Source organism: Quercus suber, unplaced genomic scaffold (assembly GCF_002906115.3).
Source record: "Quercus suber isolate HL8 unplaced genomic scaffold, Cork oak 2.0 scaffold_453, whole genome shotgun sequence".
NCBI classification, from domain to species: Eukaryota; Viridiplantae; Streptophyta; class Magnoliopsida; order Fagales; family Fagaceae; genus Quercus; species Quercus suber.
This window is the reverse complement of record NW_027069904.1, coordinates 343,478-357,768: the sequence shown is the minus strand read 5'-3', so window position 1 is coordinate 357,768 and position 14,291 is coordinate 343,478. Positions and strand designations below refer to the sequence as shown.

General features: G+C 32.5%; 1 long non-coding RNA gene across 1 annotated transcript; it reads right to left on the bottom strand.

Moving 5' to 3' along the window:
- Positions 1–11,923: 11,923 nt before the first annotated feature.
- Positions 11,924–13,177, bottom strand: LOC136062792 (uncharacterized). The gene is made up of 3 exons (XR_010624503.1): positions 13,040–13,177; positions 12,855–12,879; positions 11,924–12,706 (listed from the first exon to the last, which is right to left on the bottom strand). It is a non-coding gene; the product is annotated as an uncharacterized LOC136062792 (long non-coding RNA).
- Positions 13,178–14,291: the final 1,114 nt, after the last annotated feature.

Here is a 14,291-nt window from a genome sequence, read left to right as displayed (position 1 = left end):
AATGGCCAAAAGGTCACTACTCCTGGTTAGTGTGAATGCTGTCAAACTTAGCTGAAAGTACATCAAACTAATCCTGCATTGCTGTCATCCTTTTAGTATGTTGATTTTGAACCTCTCTGAGTCCATCAAGCCTCTCCAGGATGATCTGAAATGCATCAGGAGGTACAACTGCTGAAGTAGAAGCCCTGCTCCTCTTGGTTCTGCTTCTGGGTGTGGAAGTCTATCCTGCAGCCTCTACTTTAGTTTCCATATGATCACCTTCTCCTTGGTCACCCTCCTCTTCATCTCCTGGAAGACGAACTTGTATCCTTGTGAGGGTGAATTTGGTTATGGCTGATAAAGGAGTCATGAGACTGATATCTTGAAGGATTGCAACACCCTTTGCTCTGAAGATCCTTATAAGAAGACTGGGGAAGATCAACTTGGGCCTTGAGGTAGTTCTAGTCTCATCCACAAGTGTGTCATATATGTGGGAGCTTATGTCAATGAAGGTTTTCCCCTTGAGTTCCATGAGGAAGATAGCTTTGGCATTAGTAAGGGTATTCATCTTTCTAATAGGATATAGGATATAAATTAAACATCATGATTGTGGTCAGACATCTCATGTCAACTGGAAAGGCATTAGTGTTGAGGCATCTCCCTTCTTTAACACCACCAATTCTAATCTGGATAGTGTCTAGAGAAAGCATTCTATCCTTGTAATTAGTGAATTCATAATCCTCTATACCTTCAAGCCCTAGAACCTTATCAATGTCATGAGCATCTAAGGTGAACTCACGACCTTTGACCAAGTAGTTCAACTCATCCTCCCTTGCTTACATTCGCATGGAATTCTTTGATTAAGGGCTCACAAACTGGAGATAGGTCACTCAATAGTTTATCTCATCCTCTGCCCTCAAAACACCCCGGAATGAAGGTGTCCTTCAAGTCATGTAAATCCACAAACCTCTCCTAGATAATGGTTCCCTTCAAGAAATAATCTCTGTATCTCTCAAAGTGTTGAACAGACCTAAACAAATTGTGGTCCATTTTCAGCCTTTTATCAGCCTTCTTCATAGGATTCTTCTTCTTTGAAGGTGTGGGAGGCATCTATAATCAAGCAGAAGAGGCCACAACAAGAGCAGAACAAAATATGTGGAAATACACACAGTTTAGTAACAAGTTAGTTGCAACAAGCTGTCAAACCAACACATAGATTACACATGGATGAACACAAAGAAAGAATAACTCAGATTATAGTCCAGTAACTCAAATAAGTTCAGATAGAATAATGCAGACAGGGACAAGCATAAAACGGATATATAAGGACATTGAAGACCACATAATGACAAAAGAGAGCATATGTCTAGGAGACATATCTCAATGAATATGAACTGGGCAAGTTAAACACCCACGGCAATGTATGCCACACAATCCAACAATTCAAACAATCTGCAATACCCAAATACACATTCAAAGTAAAACACACAAAAAAAAACCCCAAACCCATAAACCCAATGGGTACGAAATAAATCAAACATCAAAGCACAGACCAAAGATAAGCACAAAGAAACAAAATCTTGATATCAGATATGCTCAGCAACAAGAGAAAGCAATTCCAAACAACCAAGCCAAACATTAAGCAAAAACCCATGTTCGAACACAGTATTTCGCAGAACACAAAGGCAACAACACACTCACAGATTCAAGAAAATGACACACAAATCAAGAAATATGAAGAGAGGGAAAGAAAACCCATACCTTTTTCTTGAAGATTTGAGAAGAAAAGATGCCAAGTTGAAGGATTTTTGAAGAAATACCTGGTGTGTTTGAAAGAGAGAAATGAGGAAGATAATGAACAGTCACAGAAATTCGTGGGAAAAATTGAAAAACAATTTTAAAAACTGTCTTTAAAATGCAAAACACGCATTTTTCGCGATTGGATTAAGTCGCCAGGGTAAGCCGCGAAACACTGTGAAACCAAGATTCTTAAAAAATCTTCTAAGTATTTTTCGTGATTGGAAGGTCTACTCGCGAGAGAGTTGTGAGGCGAGCCGTGAAAATTTCTGAGTACCCTCGAGATTGGACCTTCCACCCGTGAACAAGTCGCCACATTGAGCTGTAAAAATCATAAAAACTCAAATTTTGAAAAAATTTCTAGGTATTTTTCATGACTAAGACCTAGACTCACTAGTGAGCTACGAAAAATTTCGAAGTGGGCTCGCGATTGGGACATGCGACTGGACCAACCCGTGACTGAGTCTCCAAAACAGGGCAACACTGTTTTTGAAATTTTTGACATTTTTGTAAAAACAAAATACTTTCCAAGAACAAGCTAAAACACTCAAAAATCTTTTTGTGTTTGATCAACAAAGATTGAGCTTGTGAAAATACATTTAAACAAGTACAATCACACAAATGAATATGGTAGTCATTGAACATAAACTTGTGTGAATTATGTAGATATCAAAAATGAGATAGTCCTTAATCTAATGTGATGCTTCAATGATCAATTCAATCAAGGTATACACAACTAGCACTAGATAATGTGACCTATCTCAATTATAGAAGTATGCAAATATGACCTCCTACATAAACTTAAGTACAATTCTTTGAAACTTTTCATTTGGCTCTATTTTCAACATATCATTTGATCTTTTTGAATAAAAATTATCTCATTGTGAGATCGACGCCTGAAATTTTTAATATTTCAATTTGATGAGTTAGCTTTTGGCTTTCTAGGCATCATACATTTTATTTTGGTCGCTTTTTCTTTTTCCTAGTCAAATACTAGTATGTGCGACAAGCTTTTGCAGCTTAATATCTCTTTTCATTTTGAGATTTACATTTGGTGAGCTCTTTGAGTAAAGCAATAAAATAAAGGTGGGAAGATATATAGGCATAAGTTTATGCATGTCTCAAGATCAACAAAACCATTCACTAATTATTCATGATAAGGTTGAAGATCTATTTACAACAGTCATATAGATTTCAGAATTTCTCCCATAATGATATGTGTGCATAGGAGACAAATTTAGCTCGAAAATGCACAAAGCCATTTGTACAAAGGTACAAGTTAAAACATGCTTTGAGACAAAACTCAATAAAACCGATCAAACTTTTTAGGACTTTCTACTTTTTATGTGTTTTTGGATTTTTAACACAAAAGCAGTAAAAGATTGATCAAAAACAACTTAAATAACAATGTAAAGACATTTGAAACAAGGACAAACACACAAACAACATAACAACCTAACAACTTGCAAGAAGCACACAACCAAGCATATTCATAAACATGGGAAGTATTAATGCATGGACATGTTGTAATGCCTATGCATGAGTACCCTTCGTCACCTACACGTCACGTGCATTTGGGGTGATATCCTTAACGGATTGGGTACGAGAGTTAGGACTTTCAAACCTTCTTGTGAAGCTTTCCAAACAATTTGTGAAGGTACTGATCATCTTCATCACGTCTATCATTCCTGGATCATGATTCTGACTTCTTGGTTGCTCACCACCCCAAGACCTCTTGTCATTTCTCCTTCCTCGCGACCGAGGAGGACTAGCATTGTTTAATGCTCTCAACTTGTGACAGTTGGGTTTTGTATGTCCTTGCACTCTGCAGAAATGGCAAAAATGACCCGTTCTAGGACACTGTTGTAATCTTGGAAGTGATCTTCCTCTACCTCCAAATCTGGCTTCTAATTGATTATGGGACTTGTTAAACACCCGTTGATCAGCCACATTCTTCTTCTTCTCAGCCTTAATTTTCTCAAGAATAGACTTATCCACAGTCGTCTCTTTGACCTTCACAAACTTCACTTCTTTGGTGACATTGGCTGATGAGCTACTCCCTCCGGTATATCCCAACCCAGACTTGTTTGAGAAATGTTTTTGAGACGAAATTACATCTTCTAACTTCTTGGATGAGACCCTCTCTATCTTTGCATGAGCTTGCACTACCTCTTGCTTAAGAAATTTCACTTTTGTGTAAGATTTTGATAGCTCACCATTTAGTTTCTCAACTTCACACTTCGCCTCCTTGTATCGTGCCAGAAGACTTTTGTAATCTTCTTTAGTTTTCTTCATCTTCTTCATAGCCCCCTTTGCCACCTTTGCATACTCACTCGATTTCTCAAGGAGTAAGGCGTAATTCTCTTGAAGACCAAATATATCTTCATCCTCTTCAGCTTCTGATTCTTCAACAACCCCAATAGACTCCAAATCAGAATGCTCGCCAAGCTTCTTCACAAGTGAACACAAATCATCCGAGGATGAATGCAGATTAATTTCCTTCTCCATCACAGCTATCTTCAGAGTTAGAGTTTGATGAATCAGTATCACTCAAGGTAGTAGTATAGACCTTTCCTTTTGACTTCAAATAGTTAGGACATTCCTTTTTGAAGTGTCCATGTCCATTACACTCGAAACAAGTAATTCCTTGAGAAGATTGAGAATCTTTACTATCTTTCCTGTGGAATTCTTTCTTCTCCTTCCCGGAACTCTAAAATTTTCCTTTGTCACCAAATTTTCCACCGTTCTTAAGCTTTAAGAATTTCCGGAAGTTCTTTACAAGGTATGCCACATCTTTATCTACTGCATCCTCTTATGAAAATTCATGAGATACCACTCTCTCATCAATTGTTTTAAAAGTAACAGATTTGCTCTTCTTCTGCGTGGGCAGTGACAATTTGTACGTCTGCAATGAATCGACCAGCTCTTGAACTTTAATTTCATCGAGGTCCTTGCTCTCTTCAATGGTCGTTACTTTGGTACGAAAACTTTTTGGTAGTGACCGAAGGATCTTCCTTACAACTTTAGAATCCTCCGTCTTTTCCCCCAAATTAAATTTGCTGATGACTACCTCGTTCAGCTTATTGTAAAAAGAATCAAAGGACTCATCCTCACTCATCTTTAGCTCCTCAAAGCGAGTGGTCAGCATCTGGAGTTTGGTGTCTTTCACCTTCTTCGTCCCTTCATAAGTTATCTCCAGAATTTCCCATGCTTCCTTCGCAATGGTGATATGTGACATCCTGTGAAATTCTTCTAGAAAGACACCACAGAAAATGGCATTCAAGGCTTTGCTATTTGCATTAGCCGCTGCGAGAGCTGCCTTATCCCAAGTGGATTTTGCAGCTTCCAGTCTAGTCCAACCAAATTCAACTGCATCCCACACAGCATCATCAATAGAACACAAAAATGCCCTCATTCAGACTTTCCAAAATGCATAATTATTACCATCAAAAGATGGTGGTACATTTAGAGATTGAGACCTATCCATCTCAATAAGGGGTCAGGAATCACACTAAGGTGTTTAAACCATAGCAAGTGCACCCGCTTTGATACCAATTGAATGTTTAAAATGTGTGTAAAACAGCCTTGAACGTTTAGACCCCAAATTACAAATTACCAATTCACGCTTATTATCAAACAATTAATGTGCGGAACATGAACATAAGCCAAACACAGAATTGATAAACAATCTAAGCCAATTATAATCACATCCACAGCAGAAAATAAAAGGCAAAGATAAAGGGAAGAGAGATGCAAACACAAGGATAACATGCGATGTGTTATCGAAGAGGAAACCGAAACCCTCAGCGTAAAACCTCTCCGCCGCCCTCCAAGCGGTCAATAATCCACTAGAAAATGTAGTTGGGATATATGAATAACAATAGACCCTCCAAGCCTAACCTACCTAGGTGCCTAAGCCCTCTAAGCTTCTTGCTCCAACGAGGTTGCGCCAAACCTTTTTCTTTTCTAGCTTATCGGATTCCGCTATAGCCTATAGTATCAACCAATAACCATTGGTTCCTTCCAACCTGCTTCCCTTAGTACCAAAAGACCTTCTCACAGACGTGGGTGTGATGAGAAAAGGATTGGTCAATAACCTCTCAAGGATGTATCAATGGAGAGGAAGAGAGTAGAGGAATTTGAAGAGTCTCTTAGTGAAGATTGGGGATGAGGCAATCTTATTTTTCTCTAGGGTTTCTCTCACAAAATTCTCTATAGAAGCTCTCTACATTTCATGGGTATAAGGGTCTATATATAGTGGTGTGTGTTTGGAATACGAAGAGTCAGTTTTTCTCAAACAAGGCTGATTGGCAGCTTGGCCTCATGACTGGTCTAAGTCGCGAGATAACGGCCTGGCCAGCCTGTGACTTTTTTCCTGTAGTGCGACAGCTAGCGCGACCCTGCTTCTCATGTGTGCAGCAGTTGGCGGCTTTCAAGCCGCAAGTCAGTCGCGAGTCCCTGCTTCTTTGCACAAAGTTGAGCAATTCTTCACACTCTCTTCACACACTACCCTTACATGAATTCCGCCTAAATATAGGGTTACTAAGTGCTAAATTACAAGCAAATTGGCACGGAATAAAGCCAACAAGATGGTTGATAAATTTCAACCTTACAGTTTTTCTTGGAGTTGTGAATTTTATTTATTTATTTATTTATTTTATGCAGCAATTGGAATTTAATGTTTGAGTAAACTAATTTTTTAAGAAATCTTTTAGTAGCAGGACAATAAGTTCTACAAAATTGGCTATGCCTGTAACAAATTTATACAATTATAGTTATGTCACTAATACAATAATTTCTATAAAATTGGCTAAGCCGCAAATTAAACAACATTGTACAATGACAAACTAATATTAGTATAATTATTATAAATAAATAGTATCTCTCTCAGCATGTCCAATCAAACTATCACTGCATTTTCTCAACCAATGCATACCAACCAATGGATATTCAAAGTAATTATAATTATAATCCTTAACATCGAAACTCTATAATGCACCACCAATCAGACTATCAAATATGCTAGAACTCTTACGTTAATTAAGAATTTAAGAACAACAAAATAAGCCTCATGTTACCCCAATTCTTATTACCATTTACCCAAACCTTGAGTCCTTATGATTAGGGGAAAATACAAAACAAAAGGGATTGAACTGACACATAGGATAACATGAGAATTGTAGAGAGTAAATGGGAAAAAAGCAAAAGCAACAGAGTAACGCAACTAAACAGAAAAGCAATGTAGAGAAAACCCAATGAAACCAAACGGCACACGGAGGCAGAGCAAGAGTAATAGCAAAATCGAAAACAAAAACCAACACACTGTATTGTCTACCCAATGCTGATATGATTTTGGCCGAAACCCATTAAGCGAATACAACATAGTGTCTCCCCAATGAAACTGTCTTAGTCCTTGAAACTTAATCCATCAAAATCGCCAATCTGTCGGCATGCCAAAAATAGTGTATACGACTGATACACAGACATTGTAAACGCCAACCTAAACCTCGTAAACAGTTTGAGAGGCAAAATCCTGGGAATGGAAAATAAGTGGTGGTTTGGGGACATTAGAGATGCAAAGGAAGGGTTTGAGGAGAGATTTATAAGGTTTTGAAGGGTTTATTTGAGATTTGGGAAATGAAGAAGAAGAAATAGAAGACAGATTGGAGTATATCGGTGTTTTGTTTGAATCAATGAATATGGGCACAAATGGTTTTTGGCTATGTTGTTTCAGATTTTGTTTTTTTTGACATGGGACTATTTTAAAATTTTTTTTTTCCCTATAAAGAATCCTCAAACAATGTGACGTGCGAGCTCTTGAACCTTTAAACTATATACGTGGCAGATATTTAGATGGGCATTTTTCCTACATGGCATCACCTCCTTAATTACAGGAAAGGCTTCTGCTATTATATATAGTATTGGACTAGTCGCAGACCCAAGCAATGCGTGAGAATAAATAATTGTTTTATAGTTATGGTATAATATATAATTTGTTCTCTAAATTTTGTGGAAAATAATTTGTTCTCCCAAAAAATTAAACTATTTCTAAAATTATTTTTCATTTATCTATCTTAAAAAAGATATCATCATTTTATTATTTGGATTTATTTGATTGATATTATTCTTTTTTTAAGTGATTCACATTTTTCTAATTAGTGCTATGGTGTGTTAAATTTTTCCCCTTTTTGTACAAATAAATTGTATAAGTTTCAAATATATTGTTCAAATTTCTCATTTTCTTAAAAGAGCTTACCATGATAATCAAAACTTATCACAAAAGTACACTTGATATTACTAAAATAGTTGATAGACACATTCAAATATATAGTCATATTGTATTTTGATATAAATTCAAATTCTCACTTCCAAATAACTAAGTATTATGTCAAACAAAATCCATAAGAGGGAGAGAGAAGACTTGTAATGGAAAACTCAAAAAATACACCACCTAATCGTATTAACCCAAATGTCATAAAAAAATACAAGGGTAAAATACTATTTTGGTCCTTAAACTTTACAAAAAGTTTGTTTTTCATTCCTAAATTTTAAGAAATTGATTTTTCGTCCTTAAACTATTGAAAAGTTTATCTTTCGTCCCTAAACTATTGACGATATTTTATTTATGTTCTTAAACTTTACCAAAAATTTGGTTTTCATCCTTTACTATTGAAAAAAGTTGTATTTTCATCCCTATTTTGTCTCTAAACTATTGAAAAAACTCTTTACAAAGTTTAGAGATGAAAAAAAAAAACATTTTAAAGTTTAGGGACGAAAAACAAACCATTGGTAAAGTTTAGGACCAAAATAGTATTTTACCCAAAATACAATGATTCATCAACCTAAAATAGAATTGCAAGAAAGAATGATATATATATATATATATATAAAGAGAGAGAAAGAGAGAGCGAATAATCACCTTTTGTGGGAGAGACATAGAAAACAAGATGAGAAGAAGAGGAAGAGTCAAAATAAAAGATATAGTCATGACTCAAACACTAAATTATCCAAGCAAAACTATATAATAAAGTAACATTATATTCTTATACGGTATATATTGTTATATACAATTGGATAAGAAGAATTAAAGAAAATAAAAAGGATAATAACTTAAAAAACACAAAACCAAATTGCATCAACCCAAAGTAGAGTTGTAAAGAACACATAAATTCATTAACTTAAATTAGAGAGGCAAAAAAGAATAATAATAATAATAATAAATAAAACAAAAAAAAATTGAGAGAAAGAGAGAGAGAGAGTAATAACCATTTTTGTGTGGGAAAATATGTATAGAATGAAAGAAAGAATAACAAATTTATAGTAATAGGATGAGGATAAAAAGAGCCAAAATAAAAGGAAGATGAATGAATAGAGGAAGAGTGACATTAAGGTTGAGAGTAGCCGAAAGATGAAAATGTAAAAGGGAAGGAGAAAGGTTGGAGGAAGTGTAATGGTAAGATACAAAATTAATAAGAAGAAGATGAGTCAAAAATAAGAGAAAAATGGGTGGAAATAGGTGGATGATATGGCCGCTGATGTGGCTCAGCAAGAGTGTAGCAACATTAAATGTTACGTTTCAGCTTTTAGATATACTAGTCGTAGACCCGCGCATTGCGTGAGATAATTTTTTTTTAGGGTGATCTTATTAAATATATTTGGGGTAATAAGTAATAACACTCTCCCATTTTGTTTATATTAATAACAAAATATTTTAAATTTATTTAAGAATCTGTTTATAAATGTTTAACCATGGTTAGTAAAGACATTACTCATAACTTTAGAATTAAAATACAAATTTATAAAATACCAAAAGAATAGAAATGACAAATCTCTCCATAACTCATTGGGAAAAGAAAAGGGAAAAAAAGACGAAGAAGCAAAAGACATTACTTAATATTTTGAAATACACCTTAATTTAAAATTTTAAAATAAGAGAATTTAATTTTAAAATTAAGGATAATTTTGGAACCTACCTTAAGCACAGGTAGTTTAGTACACAATATTTTAATCTTAATTTAACAAAATTTGGTTAAACAAATGTAACGGGTGAAAATATTTTTTCCTTTCAAGTTTGGGGTAGAGTGTCATTTCTTCAAAACTCAAGGAAGGGGAATGTAATTACCCCTATATTATTATTATTATTATTATTATTATTATTATTATTATTATTATTCTTGTTGTTGTTGTTAATAATTGATTTTTCATTTTCTTTTAAGTTAATAAAAACCTTACATATACCTTTTTATTTATTTATAGAATATACTTTTTTTTAACCTTTACATATCTTTTTTTTTAATGTGAATCTTTACATATACCTTAAGTAAACTCTATATATTCCACTTCTTTAGATGCGTAAAATCATAAACTACTACTTCATAATGATAGTAGCTAATTAGTTTTATCACTTTTTTTTTTTATAATTTCATTTATAATGTTTTTTACTGTTATCATATATTTACTGGCTAATGATTTTCATAACAGAGGTGTTAAATGAGATGTAACATTGTTTATTAGATTTTTAAATGTAATTGTGTATGAAGATTACATATATATATATATATATATAAAGTTAAATGAAATGTCCAAAAAGGGATTTTAAAATTTTCTAACTTTATTTCTTATGTAATTTCTATTATTACATGAGAACATCTCCTTTTAGTTATGAATTAGAGTTTAATTGCTATGATTGTGTATAATTATTGATTATTGATTCAATTTTTTAAGTGAATGTAACAGTTGATTTTATTGCACTGTAAAGTTTTTAATGTTCTCCATATTGGTCATATTTATTTTTTATTTTTACTTCTCCTTACAACCTCTTTGTTTTCCAATTAATAGTTACTAATTGACATTTGATTTTTTTTTTCTTTACCATCTCTCTCTCTCTCTCTCCAAAGGCAACCTACTGTTTTCCAAAATTTGATGATGATTTTATTGCATCAAATATGCATTGTAGTTTTTTTTTTTTTTTTCATTTAATTTTGCTACCCTTAAGTTAGTATATCCATAACTATTAGTTTCTTTATATTAAATTTGGTTTGATATCCTCATTATTCTTTTTTTAATTTAGTGTTTCCCAATTGGCATTTGTTTTGTATTATATTTTTTCTTTGATGTATTGGGTTTGAGAATGAGTGTGTCCCTAGTATTACTCCACTTTATGATGACACTTTTATTTATTGAAATTAAGTATAATTTTTAATTTTTAATTTTTTAAATAAAAAGGAGAGAAAAATATAAATAATTTAATGATATGGAAGATGTGGGGAGATGAATAGTGATATTAAGATAGAAGGTAGTGGGGAGATGAAAAGATAAAGGTAAGGAAAAAGCTTGGACAAAGTGTAAATGTAAAAAAAAAAAAAAAAGTACAAATTTTTAAGGATAATTTTATTATTTAAATAAAATATTCCATGTTTAATTATTAAAAATAAAAAAGAGAGAAAATATAAATAATTTAATGGTGTAGAAGATGTGACTGAATTTAAATGTTGAATAACATAAGATGAGAAGAAAAAAAAGTAAAAATAAAATATATAACAATAAATACCAATAAAGAGAACAATTGCACATAAAAGATTTTTGTTCTTTCTTATAACTCAAATTAAGATTGATGGTTTTTTTTTTTTAATATGTGTTTTAGGATTGTGCTTTTTTTAATTTCCCATAAGAAAGTCTTTTCTTTCCCTTTTATAATTTTGATTGAATTTTGGTTTGGATTAATACTTAGTTGTTTTTGGAAATAGAAATTTGAATATGCCTGCCAATTTTTTGACTAATAAATTATTATAAAATCTATTTTTTATTTCTTTAGTTTTATTTTAATTTTGGTTAAGTTAACACTGTAATTTTGTGATTATTTTTTATTATTATAATAATTTCCTTATTCTTTAAGAGATGAATATGGTTCACCCAAAAATTATTAATGAAATACACAAAAAAATATTAAAATGATATATTTGTAGAGATAAAAAGATTTAAAAAAAAAAGTGTAAAAATCTTTTCTTTTCTTTTTTGGAAAAAAATACTATGCTTGAAGTAATTGTTACTTTTTATATATTACACTTCACTACATAATATTTATATTCCCACGCATCATGCGAGTTTGCGGCTAGTTTCCTATAAAAACTGAATGATTCTACAAGTCTTCTATTGGGAATAAATTTTAATCTTTGGTTGCTAAATGCAAATGCAGTAGAAACATGGTGAGAGAGAATAATGAGTAGTGCTCATGGTTAGTGTAATAAGCATGTGATATGATTGTGGGCTTCCTTTATAATAGGATCTTTTGTTACTCTTAGAGCAAACAAAATGACGCCCTTATCCCCACCCAAAATGTTTTCCTATAATGACAAGCTTTATCTTTTAACCTCTAAGAAATGCAATGCAATGGCCAAAGGATATGCCCCTTTAATATATTGTCTCTAATAAAATAAACAAAGGCTCATGTCCCCTTTAGGTACAGGTTTATGCAGAATTCAATTGTTTTCAATTGTTTTCTTTTCTTTGTAAGAAAGAACCATCAACCTTAACTACTCAAAAAAAAAAGAAAAAAAAAGAACCATCAACATTAATTAGAGTTATAAGAAAGAGCAAAAAAAGGGTAACATTTAACAATTAAAGAGGAAAAAAAAATTAAAAAACAAATCTCAATGGCATTAACCAATGTGGAGTTTTAAAGAACTCTTGGTTTACCTAGAATATAATAGAGAAAATAAAAATGAGACTAATACTAATTCTAGGAAACATATATAGAGAAATAGAAATAAGGATGCTAATTAAAGAACATTGGCAATACCATCAATCCCGTTTGAAGCTTAATCATAGCTCCACTAATTTGCTGACTTTCAACTTTTGGCTGGTATATATTTAGGCGTTCTCCAATGCCGTAAAATTCCTTATTGTCTAGCTTTACTTGAATTCCTACAAACTACCCGATTAAATTAAGTGAGAAAATGAGCATAATGATTCTAGTGTAGAGAAAAAATAATAATAATTCCCAAAGATTAGTAATTTGGCATAAATAGAAGAATGTATAAAAAATTCATCGAAAATTGAGAGAGAAAGAGAGAGAGAACCTTTTTTTGAATTCCTGCAAACTACCTGATTAAATTAAGTGAGAAATGAGCATAATGATTCTAGTGTAGAAAAACAAAGAAGAAAAAAAGGAAAAGAAAGGATTCTCAAAGATTAGTAATTTGGCATAAATAAAAGAATATAAAAAATTCATAGAAAAATTGAGAGAGAGAGAGAGAGAGAGAACCTTTTTTATGAGAGAAAACCATGCATAGAATGGAATAGATAGTTACCAATTTATAGTAAGACAATGTGAATAAGAAGAGACAAAATAAAGGAAGATGAAGAGAAAGAAGAAGAATAATAGTTATGTAGAGGGTAGTGGGGAGATGAAAAGAAGAAGAATAATATTTATGTAGAGCGTAGTGGGGAGATGAAAAGATAAGGATGGAGAAAGGTTGGAAAAAAGTGTAAATATTAAAATAAAATAAAAAGTAAATGTTAAAAACAATTATAAGAAAATTGGAAAGAAAATGATAATAAGGTGGACGCTTATGTGGCTCAACTGGAGCGTAGCAACAATAAATGCTACGCTTCAGCTTTTAGTAATATATAAATATATATATATATATATATATATATAGATAGATAGATTGATTACTTTAATTAATATTGTTTCAAGTGAATGTTGTAACGTACAAAGCTAGATATCTTCAATTTAGTTTATTTTCATATCTACATTTCCAACTAATTCAACTCATTTAACAGCTCTTTTATGCTTTTGTAATTGCCATTGGCCTTGAATCCAAATTTAACCAACAAATTATTGAAAAGACATCAGATGTCAAATTAAACCGCGCACGATTATTTGTTGCTAAATATCCTATTGGAGTAGATTCTCATGCCAACACCATAGAATCAGTTTTGAATATTGAATCAAAAATAATATTTAAATGGTTGGGATTCATGGCCTTGGGGGAATAGGCAAGACAACAATTGCAAAAGCAGTTTATACCAAAATTGTTGATCATTTTGAAGGAATTTGTTTGCTAGAGAATGTCAGAGAAAAGTCTAGAACAAATGATGACATACTCCAATTACAAGAGAATCTTCTTTCTAAGATCTTACGGGACAAACATTTGAAGGTGGACACTATAGTAGCATCATAGTAAAAGGATTCTCTTAATTCTTGATGACATGGATAAATATAAACAAATTGAAAATTTGTTTTGATCATGTGATTGGTTTGTCTCAGAAAGTAAAGTCATTATAACAACAAGAGATGAACACTTATGGAAAAATTTGTATATCTTATAAGGTCAAGGAATTAGACAAACATGAAGCTCTTGAACTCTTTAGTCAACATGCCTTCCATGGCAAAAAAACCGAGGGATGATTATTTGGAAGTTGCAAGCCAAGTTATACATTATGCCAAAGGCCTTCCACTAGCTCTGGTAATAATAGGTTCTGATTTATGTGGAAGAACTAAACTTTAGTGG